Below are 19,987 nucleotides of genomic sequence, written 5' to 3'. Positions count from 1 at the left end.
GGCCTTAAATTAGCATGACAAAAGGAAATTTTGTACAATATCATTGTTGAAGATGCTCTGCAAAACGATCCACTGCGAAGAAAATATCATATACTAACCCAATCCCTTCCATCCTGGCCTCTTAAAACATTACAACACAATCCCATACACTTGATAGGACAATGTGCAGTGTCTCACACCTTACTAGAACCTGGAAAATATAACACTTGTCTTACTCTTGTCCCTGAAAATAGATTTAAAGTTTTATTTAATGAGATAACCTGAAGAGATGCTTTTGCCCATCTTATTGGGCCCTTGGGCTGCTGCCATTTGTTCTTTTTCTATAAACAGTCCCCACTTTACACTAACAAATATGCATGGAAATGAGGAGATTTGCTAATAATTTGTATAAGCTAAGTGTTTGGGGTCCTTTAAGTGTTTATATTTTTAAAACCCATATTTAGAAAGAAAATTGGCAAGTCCAGAAGAAGGGTGGGAAGGAGTTTCTGGCTGCTTGAGCAGCATGCATTGGCTACTTGAATGTCCAGAGCTATTCATCTTTTGGCAAACCTCCACACCTCACTCAGCAAAACAGCAGCTCTGCAGAACACAGCACCACCTTCCCCAGAAGTTCATACAGTGACCATTTGTGGTCACTGTAGTATGTCCCTGGCAAGGTCTTATTCCCCCTCTTCCAAATAGGTTATAAAAGGCTATAAGCCCATATAGTCCTTTTCCTGAGAGCTACTCTGATAAATCTGAATGTTTCTATCTGGTGCATTATTTAGCCAGTGATGGTTTAGTGTTCCTTATTGTAACAAGGACATTTCCCAGCTGATCTGCTGCTTAAAGGGGCTTTGCCTGCAGATTCTGTCTTAATGTAATATTTAGAATTTGAAGTTTTCAAATATACTTTGCACTTTCTCATTTGACTCACAGATATAGGAGGATTATTATTTCCAATTTATGCATGTATAGAATGAAGCTCAGAGCTGGAGACTCCCAGGTGTGGTGGGAAGGTGAGGAGGGATGAGGAGGAAGGAAGCCTACTTTGATCCACTTAACCACTAGGGGGTCATCTTGCATATCCCGGAATGCTTTGTTCCATCTGCAAACATTGAAGAAAAGTTCAGAGACCAGTAGAAACTGACAATGAGGGTTTAAGGCATAAAGAAGTGAGGCCCAGGTGTATTTGTGGGCTGGTTGAGTGTTGGGAGAAGAAAAAAAGGAAAACTTGGTTAAAGGATAGAGGTTTTCAGGGTATTTTCCTTATTAGGACGTGCACTAAGATGGCTTGTTTCAGAGAGGGCAGAAGGAGCCTGTGCTTTGTGCCTCCATCATTGTGTGTATACAGAGCATGGGGGAAATGCTGGTGAAATAATGCTGAGGAGAGCACAGGGACCTCCTTGCAAAATTAATAAGTGGAGACTGAGGACAGTCATGGATAATAAGAACTTGTTAGAAAGGCAATCATTGTAATGATGTGACTGAATGGATTCCCAGTCACACAGAGCTTCCTGGTCATGATAGGTCCTAGACGGTGACTTGATGATATTCTTGTCTGTACAGTTGAGGCTTGTTTTGCTCTCCATGGACAGGACCAAATCCTCAAAGTTCAGGGCTCACTGCTTAGTGAGAAATGAAGATGCAGTTTCCTGAATGAGCACCCTACCTCCTGCCCCCTACCCAATGACCTATGTAGGAGGAATAGGCAATAGGCACTCAGGGTTTTCAGGTCATTTCAATCACATTATTTAAAAATAGTTAAGGTGATGAGCTTTCTGAGGGGAAGAACAAGTTTGAGTCTGAAGTCCAAATAAAGCACATGGCAACCAGCAGATGCTCTGTTATAATAACTACACCTGGACTTTCTGAAATAGGCCTAATTTCAAGTCACCATCTTATTATCTTTTTTGGATGGCAAATGTTCCAGAAATGCCGTCATGTGGGAATGATTTTAAAATAAGTAATATTTATAGAATACCCACCTACTATTCACCAGGTGTGCAGCCAGGGGCTAATGACACAGAGTCTCCGGTGTCCCTGAACTTGGAGTCAAGAGGCATGGGCAGGCCTGGAGGCAAAGAATTACACATGAGTCTGATGGAACTAGGATAGTGGGGCGCAGCCAATCTCTGGGAGAACAGAGGACAGTGGCCTAATGCAGGCTGGAGGGCAAGAACCCTTTCTCGGTAAAGGAGCCTCTAAGATGAGCCCTCCAGGGCCAGTGAATGATGGCCAGGTAAAGGGAGGTAAATAGAAAGGTAGCAAGGGAAAAGCCTAAGTCAGATATAAGAGTGTGCTTGGGGTTATCAAAGAAGTTTTGTTTGATTTTTAGAAGCCATTTCAACCCAAAATAATTTGAAAATAATACATCAGTTACTAATTTGTTTAAGTGGATCTGCTGATCTTTGTCAAGGAGAGGAAGTCTTGTAAGTGTCACCTTCAAAGTCTTAGTCTTACTGAACTTTCAACATAGAGATAAAAGAAGGAAAGGCAAGATTGGTGGAAATAAGATAGACTTTGGCAACATGACTCTTACAGAATAAGAGCCCTGGTAGACATTTAGATTCTTTGAAAACTAGGATTTCTGCAGGATGTGGAATGAAAATAACTTGACTGCTTGTCCATTGTACTTAACCAGTTTTCCACCCATACATTTTTGAGGTTCACTCGAACTTGACTGTGTCTTCACACTTCCATGGCCTCTCCACCTTTCTATTATTATCAACCAAAAGAGTCCAAAAGCTATAATTTTCTTCCTTTTTTTCCCAGATGCTGTTCACTCTTACACTCCATGTTGGGTTTGTTCTAGCAGTGAAAGATAGACTTTTTTTTTATAAGTCGACCTCCTTGGGTGGTCAGCTGTCTTCTGAGTTTCTATGTAATACTGGAAGATGTGAAATTACTCAATACATGCAGAATTATATGAGCAGCATGAATGAGAATCTTTCTGGGATAGAAAGAGATGGTCTTTTATTTTCCTTTGGATTCCTTGAAGTTTCCATTGAAAGCACTTTAATAAGTTTAGGAGTCAGGCAATAAATTTACATTTTTTAATAATGCTCCATTGCAGTTCAGGCACAGGTACCACACAGTTCTTAGTCAGAGATTATCACTATCCAGGAATGTGTTTTCAAGTATTCATCTCCAATACAAGAGTAAAAGATACTATTATATACCAGGCACTGTGCATTTTAATAGGCTTCTCCTAAAGCCATAATCAATTGCCTACAATCAATAAGATACACAAGCACACCTTCTTTTATTGCACTTCACTTTACTATGCTTCGCAGATACTGTTTTTTTTTTTTAAAAAAATGATGGTTTTTGGAAGCCTTGTGTTGATCAAGTCTATATCAGTTCTTTTTCCAAAGCATATGAACACTTCATGTTTCTGTGTTGCATCTTGGTAATTCTTGTAAAATTTTAAACTCTGTTATTATTATTATGTTTGTCATGGTGATTTTTGATCAATGATCTTATATTTTACTATTGTAATTGATTTGGGGTGCCATGAATTTCACCCATGTAACAATGCAAAGTTAATTGACAAATGTTTTCTATATTCTCACTGCTTCACCTACTGGCTGTTCCCCCATCTCTATCTCCCTCTCCTGGGCCTCCCCATTCCCTGAGACAACCATGTTGAAACTAGACCAGTTCACTCTATTATGGTTGCTAAGTGTTCAGGTGGAAGAAGGAATCACACATCTCTCATTTTAAAAAAAGCTAGAAATGATTAAGCTTAGTGAGGAAGGCATGTTAAAAGCCAAGAAAGGCCACAAGCTGGGCCCTTGACCCCAAATGTTTAACCGAGTTGTGAATAGAAAGCAAAAGTTATTGAGGGAAATTAAGCATGATCACAGGACTGATAAGAAAGCAAGATGGTCTTATTGCTGATATGGAGAGGTCTAGACAGAACATCAAACCAGCTACAACATTCTCCTAAGCCAAAGCCTAGTCCCGAGCAAGGCCCTAATTCTCTTTAATTATCTGAAGTATAAGAGAGGTAAGGAAGCTACTGAATAAAATATTAAAGCTGGCAGAGAGGTTGATTCGTGAAATTTAGGGAAAGAGGTCATCTCCATAACATGTAAGTGCCAGGTAAAGCAGCAAATGCTGAAATAGAATCTGTAGCAATTTAGGTAGACTATCTAGCTAAGATAATTCATGAGGGTGTCTACACCAAACAACAGATTTTCAGTGTAGATGAAACAACTATCATCATTTCCTAAGTGAAATAGCAAAATACAGAAAATTGAGTTCAACTGATATTTTTATAAATCCAACTCAGAGGCAAGATGCCACTGCTAGCTGTTTTATTCACTGCAACTTGTGCATTGTGAATAAATTTTACTTTTTTTGTAAAAAAAAAAATCTATTGGAAGAAGATTTCATCTAGGACATTTGTAGCTAGAGAGAAGTTAATGCCTGGCTTCAGAACTTCAAAGGGCAGGTTGACTCTCTTGTTAGGGGTTAATGCAGCTGCTGACATTAAATTGAAGCTGATGCTCATTGACCATTATGAAAATCCTATAGCACTTAAGAATTATGCTCAATCTATTCTACATGTGCTGTCAAAAATGGAACCACAAAGCCTGGATGACAGTACTTCTGTTTACAACATAGTTTATCATATTTTAAATCCACTCTTGAGACCTGCTGCTCAGAAAAAATATTCCTTTCAAAATTTGACTGTTCATTGACAGTGCACCTGGTCACCTAGGAGCTCTGATGATGTACAATGAGATTTATGTTTTCATGCCTGCTCATACCACATCCATTCCACAGCCCATGAGTAAAGGAGTAATTTTGACTTTAAGTTTGAATATTTAAGAAATATATTTTCAGGAGTTCCTGTTATGGCTCTGCAGTAATGAACCTGACTGATATCCATGAGGACATGGGTTCGATCCCTGGCCTCACTCAGTGGGTTAAGTATCTGGCATTGCCGTGAGCTGCAGTGTAGGTTGCAGATGTGGCTTGGATTTTGTATTGCTGTTGCTGTGGCTGTGGTGTATCTCTGATTGGACCCTAGCCTGGGAACTTCCATATGCCACAAGTGTTGCCCTGAAAAGTAAAAAAAAAAAAAAAAAGTGTGTGTATGTGTGTTTATATGTATATGTATATATATTTTTTTCTGGAGTTCCCGATATGGTGCAGTAGGTTAAAGATCTGATGTTGTCTCTGAGGCAGTGCAGGCTCAGTCTGGGCCTGTTGCAGTGGTTTAAGGATATGGCATAGACACATCTGTTGTATAGGTCACATTTCTGGCTCAGATTTGATCCCTGGCCCAGGAACTTCCATGTGCAATGGGTACAGCTAACAACAAAAACAAAGAGAAATATATTCCTAAGGCTGTAGCTGCCTTAGATACTGATTCCTCTGATGAATCCGAGAAAAGTTAATTGCAAACATTTTAGAAGCCATTAAGGATTCGCCATTCTAGATGACATTAAGAACATTTGTGATTCATGGGAAGAAGTCAAAATATCAATATTAATAAGAGTTTGAAAGAATTTGATTTCAGTCTTCATGCATGACTTTGAGGGGTTCAAGACTTCAGAGGAGGAAGTTACTGCAGATGTGGTGGAAATAGAAAGAGAACCAGAATTGGAAGTGGAGTCTGAAAAATGTGATGGAATAGCTACAATGTCATGATAAACTTTTAATAGGTGAGGAATTTCTTCTTATGGATGGGCAAAGAAAATGGTTTCTTTAGATGACAACTACTCTTGATGAAGATACTGTAAAGATTGTTGAAATGACAACAAAGGATTTAGAATATTACATAAACTTGGCAAAGTAGCAGCAGGATTTGAGAGAACTGACTCCAATTTTTAAAGAAGTTCTAAGTAAAATGCTACCAAACATCATTGCATGCTACAGAGAATCAGTCATGACAGGAAGAGTCAATTGATGTGGCAAACTTCATTATTGTCTCATTTTAAGAGATTTACACAGCCATGCCAACCTTCGGCAACCATCAGCCTGGTCAAAAGCCATCAGCATCGAGGTCAGACTCTCCACCAGCAAACAGTATGACTCGGTGAAGGCTTAGATATTGGTTAGCATTTTTTAGCCGTAATAAGTATTTTTTAATTAAGGAATGAACATTTCAGACAAAATGGTAGTGTGCACCTAATTGATTATAGTCTGAACCTAGCTTTTATATGCCCTGGGAAATAAAAAATTTCATGTGGATCACTTTATTGTGGTATTCACTTGATTGCAGTGGTCTGGAACTGAACCTACAATATCCTTGAGGTATGCCTGTGATACATGTAGTAGTATTTTTAATTTTTGGATTAGCTAGCATCTTGTACACTCATGAGAAATCAGTAGAAACTTCATGAAAACAAACACAGATGTGGGAGATCCTGAATTCAGGAGTACTTCACTGAATTCTCCAATATAGGTATGTAAATTATATACAGGTATGTCCCCTGGTGGGTAACCATATTCCATGCAGGCAGAAGTACACTTAATTTTCATGAAATCAAACTAGAGTTTAGGCCAGGTAATGAGAAAGTGCAACTCCCCTGAGAAAGAAAGAAAGGAAAGAAGAAGAAATGCTAACTCCATAAAAATCTGAGACTGGCAAGCATTACAGAATGTCCATTCATATCCTTGTGCAAGAGATTGCCCACTTTGCCTGGGGGTAAGGAGTGAAATATTTGGAGTTAGCAAACACAGTTTGTTTGAAGCAATATATATTTAAAATCCTGAATAAGTTGTATCACGTTCCCACTAAGTCTTCCATGTTTCTGTGAAGGTATTTTTGAAGATGAGATTAACATTTTAATCAGTAGACTTTGTTGTTTTAAAATGTTTTTTATTAAAGTATAGTTGATTTACAATGTTCCTTCAATTTCTGCTGTACAGAAAAGTGACCCAGTCATACATATATGTGCATTCTTTTTTTTTTCATACTATCTTCCATCACATTCTAATCCAAAGATTGAACATTGTTCCCTGGGTTATACAGTAGGATGCCACTGCTTATCCATTCCAAATGTAAGAGTTTGCATCTACCAACCCCAGCTCCCTGTCTATCCTAATCCCTCCCTAACCCTTAGCAACCAAAAATCTTCTCTCCATGTCTGTGATCTATTTCTGTTTTGTAGATAGGATTATTTGTGCCAATTTTAGATTCCACATGTAAGTGATATGGTATGGTATTTGTCTTTTTTTTTTTTGTCTTTTTGCTATTTCTTTGGGCCACTCCCTTGACATATGGAGATTCCCAGGCTAGGGGTCTAATCGGAGCTGTAGCCGCTGGCCTATGCCAGAGCCACAGCAATGCGGGATCCGAGCCATGTCTGCAACCTACACCACAGCCCACGGCAATGCCAGATCATTAACCCACTGAGCAGGGGCAGGGATCGAACCCACAACCTCATGGTTCCTAGTCAGATTCGTTAACCGCTGCGCCACGATGGGAACTCCAGTATTTGTCTTTTTCTAAGTTACTTCACTTAGTATGAGACTCTTTAGTTGCATCCATGTTGCTGAAAATGGCTTTATTTTGTTCTTTATTATGGCTGAGTAGCATTTCGTTGTATATATGTGCCACATCCTCTTAATCCATTCATCTGTTGGTGGACATTTAGGTTGTTTACATGTTGTGGCTACTGTGAATATACTGTGATGAATACAGGGGTGCATGTATCGTTTTGAATGAATATTTTGTCTGAATGGGTGCCCAGGAATGGGATTGTTGGATCATATAGTAGTTCATATGGTAGTTCTATATAGAACTACCATAAATCAGGATACTTTGAATAAATCACATTGCCCTCTGTAATGAGTATGGGTCTCATCCAAACAGTTGAAAGCTTTAAGAAAAAGACTGACTTCCCCTGAGGGAGAAGAAATTTTGCCAGAAGACTGGCTGCAAGCTGGAACCACACCATCAACCCTTCCTTTGGTCTTTTGCCTGTGAGTCTACCTTGCAGATTTTGAGTACTTTTTAGTTCTTCGAAATAAGCATCCCCCCACCACACATGCATATGTGTGTACACACACACACACACACACACCTTATTGGTTGTGTTCCTTGTTTCTCTGGAGAGTCCTGACAAGTCCTTACCTTAGTATCTCTCAGAAGAAGAGGGTTATAGTTTCTCAATTCCAGGTATTCAGGATGGGTGCCTTTGGTGGACTGAGCTGATAATGAAGATTCTAATTGCCCCTATTATATTTAAGGGCTAACACAGCAAGTGACCTTGACCCAGATGAGCTAAGTTAGGCAGAGACTATTAATTGGTAGAGGCCTCAGCACAAGCTGATCCTATTATGTTCTGACACCAGAAGATATCTAGCTGGGCATGGTAGTAGAGTTGGGGGAACATGGTGTGATATCATATGGCTATATCATCTATTTCCCTGTCTTGATGGCTTCTTTTTAAAATGAGCTCGTGGCACCCCACCCCCATCCCTGGTTCCCTGAAAATTTTGGCTCCTGGCTCTAATTCTGTCATTGCTTTTCATGTGTTCAGCATGTACAACTGATGACCCGTCTAACACCTTGGCATCTCATTCCTTTACTTCCTCATTTCCAACAACATATTATTTTCCACCACACTGCAGCCAAATTTCATCTTAGACCTTGTCATCACTAGTAACTACTTCAATTCCAAAGTCTCAGTTTCAAAATCCAATTACTCCCTATATTGCTTTCTATACATCCAGCTTACTTATTCTCATATTCCTCTGCCATAGTTCTTTGACCAGGGAGGCCCACAAATTCCTTGATATATTTCTTTCTCATTATCCATCAACACCTTCTTGTTTTGTTTGACCCCCTCCTTGTTCAGCTTATCATCACACAGTCCCTCACTCTGCTAACACCATAGCAAATGCCTTCAACAAAGCCAGATGCAAAATGCATGCATCTCATTGGTCACCTGAACCTGTGGATTCTTAAAAGACTAGGCCCCAATCATGTTGAAGGGCAATATATTCTTAGAAAAGTTGATGAGGTGGCAGGGGCATTTTAAAGTCTTAAGGGAATTGGAAACATATTTCTCAGCAGTTAAAATAAAGTCATTTTTTTTCAAGTTTATTACATTGGAGGTGTTCAGGATTAACCTATACGTTCTGAATCTGAAAGAATAAAGCAACTTCATGTAGCCACTAGCCTAAAAATCTGAATGTGCCCAAAGAGAGAAGATTTTTTTTATAGCACTTTGACGACTTTGGGGACCTTCTGGATTTTTGTATCATGTTAAGTAAAGAGACCTATCAGTTACATTCTCTATTTGCTAACTGTCCTAAATAGTCTGCTCATTCTAATTTCAGGGGATTGGTAGTTTGGCCTTGAAACAATCTACTTATGTAGGCAAATCAATACCCATGTAATATTATTTAAATTGAAATTAATTAAAATGAAGTAAAATTTAAAATTCAATTTCTCAGTTGGACTAGCCAATTTCACATGCTCAATAGCCATATAGGGCTAATAGTTACCACATTGGGCAGTAGAGAAATATTTTCACATTACAGAAAGTTTTGAATGGGTTCTTCTCTCTTAGGTCAGGGTGGCAAACTACATCCCAGAGCCAAACCTGGCTCTTGGCTTGTTTTTGTACAATCTGCAAGCTTAGAATGGTTTTTACATTTGTAAATGGTTGTAAAGGAAAACAAAGAAGAGCATATGGCCAAAACCATATACATATATATGTAACCTACAACACCTAAAACATTTATTATCTGGCCTTTTATAGAAAAAAAAGGTTGTCAACATTTTCTTAGGAAATCATTTAAGTGTATATGTTTATGCAGACTGTCCCCAACTCATGATGATTAAACTTATGATGGTACAAAAGCTATACACGTTCAGTAGACTGGCCTTCAAAAGTTGACTTTTGATCTTCTATGCTACTGATATGCAGTATGATGCTCTCTTGTGATGCTGGGCACAGCAATGAGATATTCAACACTTTCTTACAAAATAGGCTGTATGTCAGATGACTTTGTCTAACTGTAGGCTAATTAAGTATTCTGGGAACATTTAAGGTAGGCTAGGCTAAGCTGTGATATTTGATAGGTGAGGTATGTTAAATGCATTTCCCACTTATATTTTCAAATTATGATGGGTTTATTGGGACATATTCCTACTGTAAGTTATGGAAGATCTGTATCATGTATTATGTAATGTAAGAGGTTGTCATCCAGAATCATAGTTTTCATGATACTATTGTATAGACTCTAGTACATGGCTAATGCTTATTGAGTATTCAGTCAAATGCTATTGAAAGACTTTTAAATGCCTATTATTGGAGATTTTTAGGTGAATAAGACATTCAGGAAATTCAAGGAATTTTAAAATTTTGTTTGCTGTTTATGGCCACACCCATGGCATATGTAAGTCCCTAGGCTAGGGATCAAATCGAAGCTGCAGCTGCAACCACCACCACAGCTGCAGCAATGCTGGATTCAAGGAGTTTATGCTTTATTTGAGCAGGTAGACCTATAAATTCCTAGCTATATTACTAATTAAACTATAAGTACTGCTAATAGTGGTATGAAAATAGTAGTGTTAGATTAGAGAGTGATGAGTTCTGATTAAGGTTATGTGTGGCTACAGAGTAGAGAATGCAACATGTAAATTGGACTTTGAAGATGAGTAGGCATTAAATAGGCAGAGAAGCAGAGAAAAGCATTCTCGTCTATGGGAATGGTGAAACATGTGGAGAGTGGTGAAAACATCAAGGTGAATTTGAAAAAATGTCAAGTAGCCAAATGTAATTGAATCATAAGATGAGACATAAACAGTATGTCAGGAGACAAGGAGTAGTTGATATTTGGTGAAATGCTGACTTTCTATCACTAAGTGAGTAAGATGATTGTCACTGGTTCTCAGGAGAAAGCCCTATTCTACTGAGTGCCTGAAGTGGAAAGTGCTATGTCCATTTTTCCATTTATTGGTTTGGCTTCCATACTTTTGAGGTATCATCAAGGGATTTGAAGCTGCTGGAATGGTGGACTCAAGGATATTACAACAATGGGAAATTGACACAGCACCCTGAGTGATTAGCCTGACTCAGAACTTTTCAGTTTCCTTACTGCTTTGGATCACCAAGTCTGGCTTACTGGGAAGTGTGGATTGTGAAGATGGTCCCAATCAAATAATTTGTCAGGCAAAACTGCAAAAATGTATGCTCTGCTTGAGACTATAGGAAAAGATAACTGAATGAAGACTTTTTGCTCTCTCTTTTTTCTTTTTTTCTTTTTTCTTTTTTTTCTTTTTAGGGCTGCACTCACAGCATATGGCAGTTCCCAGGCTAGGGGTCGAATCAGAGTGGTAGCTGCTGGCCTACACCACAGCTCACAGCAATGCCAGATCCTTAACCCACTGATCAAGGCCAGGGATTGAACCCGCAACCTCATGGTTCCTAGTCATATTCATTTCTGCTGCGCCATATGGGAATTCCAAGAGTTTTCTCTTTTGCATAGCTGTTGTAGAGTTGATGGTTGCAGTCCCAGGAAAGTAAGCAGGGTGACAGAGTCAATGTAAGAATCATGATACCATACAACAGCGTGGGCTTGCATCTTGTGAACAACCCCATTTTCTGGAATTTTATGATTAGGATCATTTGACTAAGAGCTTAGCTGAATCCTCTGAAATTCTAGTATTTGTTTTCTGGGCACAAAGCAAGTGGCTCCGAGGGTCTTAAACAACATCAATGGTTGATCCCAAACTTCTGAGAAGGCATTTAGATCATTCTCTTTTCCATATGATGGCATTCAATGTTTTATCATTAGCTGCCTTTGTTCAGCTTTTTCATTTTATTTATATCTCAAAATTCATTTACTCAAGGGACCTTTTCTTTAGCCAATGGCTATATGGGCCAAAATAAGATAGATTGTGGCAACTTTAGAACCTATTTAAAATTCATGGGTGTGAAGTTTCAACCTGAATGTAAACTTTTTGGTGTCTGAATTAATTTATATTTGGCAAACCATAATTTCCAGGGTTCAAATAGGGAAAACCAAGCAAAAGAAACCTTCTAAGGAAAGGTATTTTAAGGCTTCTTGGATACCATAACCTCTAGGAAAAACATACATGGATGTTTGAAGGGAAAACCAATCAGAAATACCTGGATTAAATTGCATTTAAAGGAAAGAAAACTTTAAATATTAAGAGGGAATAGGATTTTGGAAAAATCTGATGATGTTTTCAAGACTCAGAAGTTTGGAAGAAAGTGACTAAAACCCAAACATACCCTTAACATAGACATCTTTCTATCTGACCAAAATTAATAATCAATGATTTATCTCCTACTGCCTCTGCATTATGGATGAGGAAATTGAAACAGTAGGCTCCCAAATTTTGCCACATGGAGATTAAGACTTTATCCATGAGTTTATGATGTCACTAACTCTTGTCTTAGACTGTGTAAAGGGCAGCTATTGTAACAGTTTGCTTAGACATAGTGCTCTAGTTCATGAACTTCTCCAATCATTTTGACAGATGTTCCCCAGGGATGGGCAAGGGAATCACAGTGGTCATCCATAAAACCTAAATTGTGGATTTAATACTCACTAGGAGTTATATAGTGTGCTCAATATCTATTTTAGTGCCCTTGCATCATAAATGCATTTAATGTGTGCAAACTCAACTATTTGTGCTGTCCAAAGTTTAATGTGAAAAGGGAGAGAAAGATACAAAGAACAAAAAATTAGCAATAGTTGCAGGTTATTCAATTACCATTCTAGTTGGTGAACATGAGATGGGAGGCATCCCTCCAGCCTCAGGTGTCCTCTATTGCCATGTAACTTTTTTAGAATGTCTTGCTGCATTGAAGGTAGTTCAGGTTATTAAATATACTAATCTGTGTCTTTGTACAAAGTGACCCCTTGGTACCTGCAACTACAGCTCAGCCAAAGAAATGGTGAATTATTTTCCAAAGTTAGCTGTGATATATTCACTGGAAAACTCTTACAATGTGACACTCTATAAGAATTTTCCAAGAGAAAATTTGGTATTATTCAAATATACTTCTTATGCCTTGGTTTAGAACTTAGCTTAAGCATAAAACAGAATACCACTATTATCTACCTGCAGAAGCCAAAGAACTTAGTAAAAGGAAATTCAGAGGGGTAGAACATTATACCTGTGGCATAGCATTATCAGCTAATTCTAATGTTCAATGGAAAACATTAAATAGAAAAAGAAGGAGGCTCACATCATAAGGAAAAGCAACCTTGGCTTACTTGTTTGCCCCTATCACTGGAAGGTAGCTACATAGGACCTCAGATAATCCAGTGCTATCAAAAACATCTTACATTGAAACATGGATTCAGTCTTAGAAGAGATGGGATTAAGATGGTGGAATAGAAGGTCTAGAGCTCAACTTCTCTCATAAAAACAACAAAATTACAACCAAATTTTGAACAACCTTCAACCACATGGTCTGGAAACTTTAAAAAAACATATCCTACTCCAGAAGACAAAGAGGAGGCCACATCAAAAGGTAGGAGGGCCAATTACATGATATAAGCAACCCCATACTTCCCAGGTGGGAAGCCCACAGACTGCAAAGTAACTGTATCACAGAGACTCACCTATAATAGTGAGAGTTCTGGGCCCCACATCAAATCCCCATGCCTTGGGATATAACATTTGGAGAGAGAGCCCCTGGAGCATCTGGCATTGAAGGCCAGTGGGGCTTGTGTGCAGGAGCTCCACAGGACTTGGGAAAATGGAGACCCCATTCTTGAAAGGCACCCACAGACTTTCATATGCACTGGGTCCCTGGGCAAAACAAAACACTCCAATAGGAATCTGGGTTGGATCTGACTGCATTTGTTGGAGGATCTCCTGGGAAAACAGGGGGTGACTTTGGCTCATTGTCAGGGAAGGACATTGGAGGCAAAGCTCTCAGGAACATTCATCAGCATGTGTTTCTCTGAGGCTGGCCATTTTGGGAAAATATGGCCCCACCCATCAGTACTGAGAAGCCCCAGCCCAAACAATAATCCATGTGGGGTCACAGCTCCACCCATCAGTAAACAGGCTGCCTAAATTCCCCCCAGACACACAGCCACCTCTCACCTCACCCAGAGACAAAGCCCCCCCCCCACCAGAGGGATAGGAATCAGCCCCACCTACCAGTGGGCAGACACCAATCCCTCCCATCAGGAAGCCTACAGCAAGCCCCTGTACCAACTTCAGCCACAAGGGGTGAACACACCAGAATTAATAGAGGCTTCAATTCTATTGCCTGCAAAAAAGGACACCACACCAAAAACCTATAAAAATGAAAAGACAGAGAACTATAACTCAGATAAGGGAGAAAGGAACAACCCCAGAAAAACAGCTAAGTGATCAGGAGATTCTCAGCTTCCAGGAAAAAGACTTTAGACTGTTGGTGCTGAAGATGATGCAAGACATTGGAAATAAACTAGGCAAAAATTGATAACTTACAGGAAACTTTGAGAAAAGAAATACAAGATTTAAAACTTAAGTAAGCAGAGATGCAAAATAAAATATCTGAATTAAAAAATTCATTAGAAGCAACCAATAGCAGAATACAGGAGGCAGAAGAACAAATAAGTGAGGTGGAGGACAGATTAGTGGAAATCACTAATGCAGAACATAAAAGAGATATAAGATTGAAAAGAAATGAAGAGAATCTCAGAGAAGTCTGGGACAATGTTTAACACACCAACATTCATATTATTGGAGTGCCAGAAGAAGAGAGAGAGAGAAATGGACAGAAAAAATATTCAAAGAGATAATAGCTGAAAACTTCCCTAACATGGGAAAGGAATCACTCACTCAAATCCAGGAAGTACAGTGGGTACCATATAAAATAAACCCAAGGAGGAACACCCTGAGACACATATTAATGAAAATGACCGAAATTAAAAGACAAAGAGAAAATATCAAAAGCAGCTAGGGAAAAAAAAAACAAATAACATACAAGGGAACCCCGATAAGGTTATTGGCAGATTTTTCAGCAGAAACTCTGCAGGCCAGAGGAGAGTGGCCTGATATACTTAACATGATGAAAGGAAAAAACCTCCAACCAAGACTACTTTACCCAGAAAGGCTCTCATTCAGATTTGAAGGAGAAATCAAAAGCTTTACAGATGAGCAAAAGCTAAGAGAATTTAGCAACTCTAAACCAGCTCTACAACAAATATTACATAAACTTCTCTAGGCAGAGTAGGAAAGGCCAGAACAAGAAACAAAAATACTACAGATGACAAGGCTCACCAGTAAAGGCATATATACAGTAAAGATAGGAAATCATCCATGGCACAATTATGCTACCAAAATCAGAAATCATGAGGAGGGTACAAATGCAGGACACTGGAGATACACTTGCAATTAAGAGACCAACAACTTAAAACAATCGAATGTATACACACACACACACACACACACACACACACTTAGATCCAAACTTACATGGAAACTGCAAACCAAAAATCTACAATTGATATACAAACAAATAATGAAAATCAACTCACATATAGCACTAAAGATAGCCATCAAACCACAAGAGGAGAGAACAAGAGAAGGGAAGAAAAAAGAGCAACAAAAACAAATCCAAAGCAGAACATACATATCAATAATTACCTTACATGTTAATGGACTAAATGCCTCAACCAAAAGACATGGACTGGCTGAATGGATGCAAAAACAAATACCATATATATGCTGTCTTCAAGAGACCCACTTCATTTCTAGGGACACATACAAATTGAAAGTGAAAGAATGGAAGAAAATATTCCATGCGAATGGGAATCAAAAGAAAGCGGGAGTAGGAATACTCATATCAGACAAAATAGACCTTTAAATGAAGAATATTTTAAGAGATGAGGAAGGACATTACATAATGATCAAAGGATCAATCCAAGAAGAAGACGTAAAAATTTTAAATATTTATGTACCCAATGTAGGATCATCACAATATATAAGGCAACTGCTAATGACCTCAAAAGGAGAAATAGACAATAACACAATAATAGTGGGGGACTTTAACACCCCACTTACAGCAATGGACAGATCATCCAGACAGAAAACCAATAAGGAAACACAGGCCCTGAATGAAGCATTAGACCAGGTGGATGTAATAGATATTTATAGGACATTCCATCCAAAAGCAACAGAATACACATTATTCTCAAGTGCACACAGAACATCCTCCAAAATCCTGGGCCACAAATCAAGTCTCAGTAACTTTAAGAAAATTGAAATCATATCAAGAATCTTTTCTGACCACAATACTATACGACTGGAAATCAACAACAAGAAAAAAACTGAAAAAACACAAACACATGGAGACTAAACAACATGCTACCAAACAACTAATAGATCACTGAAGACAGCAAAGAGGAAATTAAAAAATACCTAGAAGCAAATGACAACGAAGATACAACACTCCAAAACCTATGGAATGCAACAAAATCAGTCCTAAGAGGGATGCAGCAAAAGCGGTTCTAAGAGGGAAGTTTATAGCAATACAAGTCCATCTCAGGAAACAAGAAAAAGCTCAAAGAAACAACCTAACTTTACATCTGAAGCAGCTTGAGAGAGAAGAACAGACAAGACCTAAAGTTAGTAGAAGGAAAGAAATCATAAAGATCAGAGCAGAAATCAATGAAGTAGAAACAAAGAAAACCATACAAAAGATCAATGAAATTAAAAGCTGGTTTTTGAGAAGATCAAAATTGATAAACCCTTAGCCAGACTTAGCAAGAAAAAAAGAGGACTCAAATCAATAAAATTAGAAATGAAAAAGGAGAAGTAACAACCAACATCACAGAAATACAAAGGATCATAAGGGACTACTCTATGCAACTATACACCAATAAAACCAAAAACCTAGAAGAAATAGACAAATTCTTAGAAAAGTACAATCTTCCAAGACTAAACCAAGATGAAAAGAAAAGATGAATGGACCTATCACAAGAACTGAAATTCAAACTGTGATTAAAAAACTTCCAACAAACCAAAGTCCAGGACCAGATGGCTTCACAGGCGAATTCTATCAAACATTTAGAGAAGAGCTAACACCTACCTTTCTGAAACTCTTACAAAAAATTGCAGATGAAGGAACACTCCCAAACTCATGCTATGAGGCTACCATCACCCAAATACCAAAACCAGAGAAATATACCACACATACACACACACACACACACACACACACACACACACACACACACACGCACAGACACACATTACAAGGCCAATTTCACACACACACACACACACACACACACACACACTACAAGGCCAATTTCACTGATGCAAAAATCCTCAATAAAATACTAGCAAGCCACATCCCACAATACATTAAAAGGATTGTACATCATGATCAAGTGGGATTTATCCCAGGGATGCAAGGATTCTTCAATATCTGCAAATCAATCAGTGTGATACACCACATTAACAAACTGAAGAATATAAACCATATGATCCCCTCCATAGATGCAGAAAAAGCCTTTGACAAAATCCAACACCTATTTCTGATAAAAACCCTTCAGAAAGTGGGCGTAGATGGAACCTACCTCAACATGATAAAGGCCATATATGACAAACCCAGAGCTAACATCATTCTCAATGGTGAAAAGCTGAAAGAATTCCCACTGAGATCAGGAACCAAGACAAGGATGTCCGCTCTCACCACTGCTCTTCAACATAGTTTTGGAAGTCCTAGCCATGGCAATCAGAGACGTAAAAGAAATAAAAGTAATCCACATTGGAAAGGAAGAAGTAAAACTATCACTATCTGCAGATGACATGATATTATACCTAGAGAACCCTAAAGACTCTACCAGAAAACTGTTAGAGCTCATCCATGAATTCGGCAAAGTCGCAGGATACAAAATTAATACACAGAAATCGACAGCATCTCTATTCACTAACAATGAAAGAGCAGAGAGAGAAATTAGGGAAGCAATTCCATTTATCATCACATCCAAAAGAATAAAATACTTAGGAATAAACGTACCTAAAGAGATAAAAGACCCATACTCTGAGAACTATAAGAGAAATCAAAGATGACACAAACAACTGCAAAGACATACCATGCTCGTGGACTGGAAGAGTCAGTATTACCAAAATGACTATACTACCCAAGGCAATCTATAGATTCTACATAACCCCTATCAAATTATCAAGGACATTTTTCACAGAACTCAAACAAAATATTTTAAAGCTTGTTGGGAAGCACAAAAGACCCAGAATAGCCAAAGACGTCCTGAAAAAGAAAAATGGAGCTGGAGGAATCGGGCTGCCTGACTTCACACTGTACTATAAGCTACAGTTATCAAAACCGTATGGTACTGGCACAAAGACAGAAATATACATCAGTGGAACAGGCTAGAAAGCCCAGAATTAAACCCACGCACCTACAGCCTACTACTCTATGACAAAGGAGGCAAGAATATACAATGGAGAAAAGACAGCTTGTTCAATAGGTGGTGCTGGGAAAACTGGACAGCCACACCGAAAAGAATGAAATTAGAACACTCCCTAACGCCATACACAAAAATAAACTCCAAATGGATTAAAGGCCTAGATATAAGACCAGACACTATAAACCTCCTAGAGGAAAACATAGGCCAAACACTCTTTGACATAAACAACAGCAACATCTTCTCAGATCCACCTCTTAGAGTGTTGACAATAAAAACAAAAATAAACAAATGAGACCTAATCAAACCTAAAAGTTTCTGCACAGCAAAGGAAACCCTAAACAAAACGAAAAGACAACCCACAGAATGGGAGAAAATCTTTGCAAATGAATCGACTGACAAGGGGTTAATCTCCAAAATTTATAAACACCTCCTACAGCTCCATAGCAAAACAAACAAACAACCCCATCAAAAAATGGGCAGAAGATCTAAACAGACAGTTCTCCAAAGAAGACATACAGATGGCCAAAAAAACACATGAAAAGATGTTCAACATCACTCATGATTAGAGGAATGCAAATCAAAACCACGATGAGGTACCGCCTGACACCAGCCAGAACGGCCATCATCCAGAAGTCTACAAACAATAAGTGCTGGAAAGGGTGTGGAGAAAAACGAACCCTATTACACTGTTGGTGGGAATGTAAATTGGTGCAGCCACTGTGGAAAACAGTATGGAGATTCCTCAGAAAACTAAACATAGAACTACCATTTGATCCAGAAATCCCACTCCTGGGCATCTATCCAGACAAAACCATGACTCGCAAAGACACATGTACTCCGGTGTTCATTGCAGCACTGTTTTCAATAGCCAAGACATGGAAACAACCTAAATGTCCATTGACAGAGGAGTGGATCAAGAAGATGTGGTTCATATACACAATGGAATATTACTCAGCTATTAAAAGGAACGAAACACCAGCATTTTTGGCAACATGGATGGACCTAGAAATTATCATGCTAATTTATCATTTTAGCAGACAGTGAGACACCAACATCAAATGCTTTCACTCAACATGTGGAATCTGAAAAAAGGACAGACCGAACTTCTTTGCAGAACAGATGCTGACTCACAGACTTTGAAAAACTTATGATTTCCAAAATGAGACAGGTTGGGGGGTGGGGGGGATTAACTGAGAATGTGAGATAGAAATGCTATAAAATTTGGTTGTGATTATTGTTGTACAACTATAAACATAATAACATTCAAAAAAAATAAAAGGAAGGAAGGGATGGTTACAAAAGAGCCGTGCTTTGCAAAATTCTGATTTTCTGAGCTAAAGGAAAGCCTAGTAGGTAGAGAATAGAATTGTAATGGCAAGTAATAAATGAAGGAAAGAGAATACACAGTAATGACAAATGGGAGGAGGTTGGGAACATGGGAAGAGTAAGTGAACTATGCCAACTAGGCCCAATATGAAGGAATAGCATGTTGGGCATATATGTGGCTTCTAAGTATTTGACCTAAAATGAAGGAAAGAGGTTATGGTTCTTTTACAAAAATTTTTTATTAAAGTATAGTTGATTTACAATGTTCCTTCAATTTCTATTATACAGCAAAGTG

This window comes from Phacochoerus africanus, chromosome 2 (assembly GCF_016906955.1).
Source record: "Phacochoerus africanus isolate WHEZ1 chromosome 2, ROS_Pafr_v1, whole genome shotgun sequence".
Lineage (NCBI taxonomy): Eukaryota > Metazoa > Chordata > Mammalia > Artiodactyla > Suidae > Phacochoerus > Phacochoerus africanus.
Note: the sequence above shows the minus strand (reverse complement) of the source record.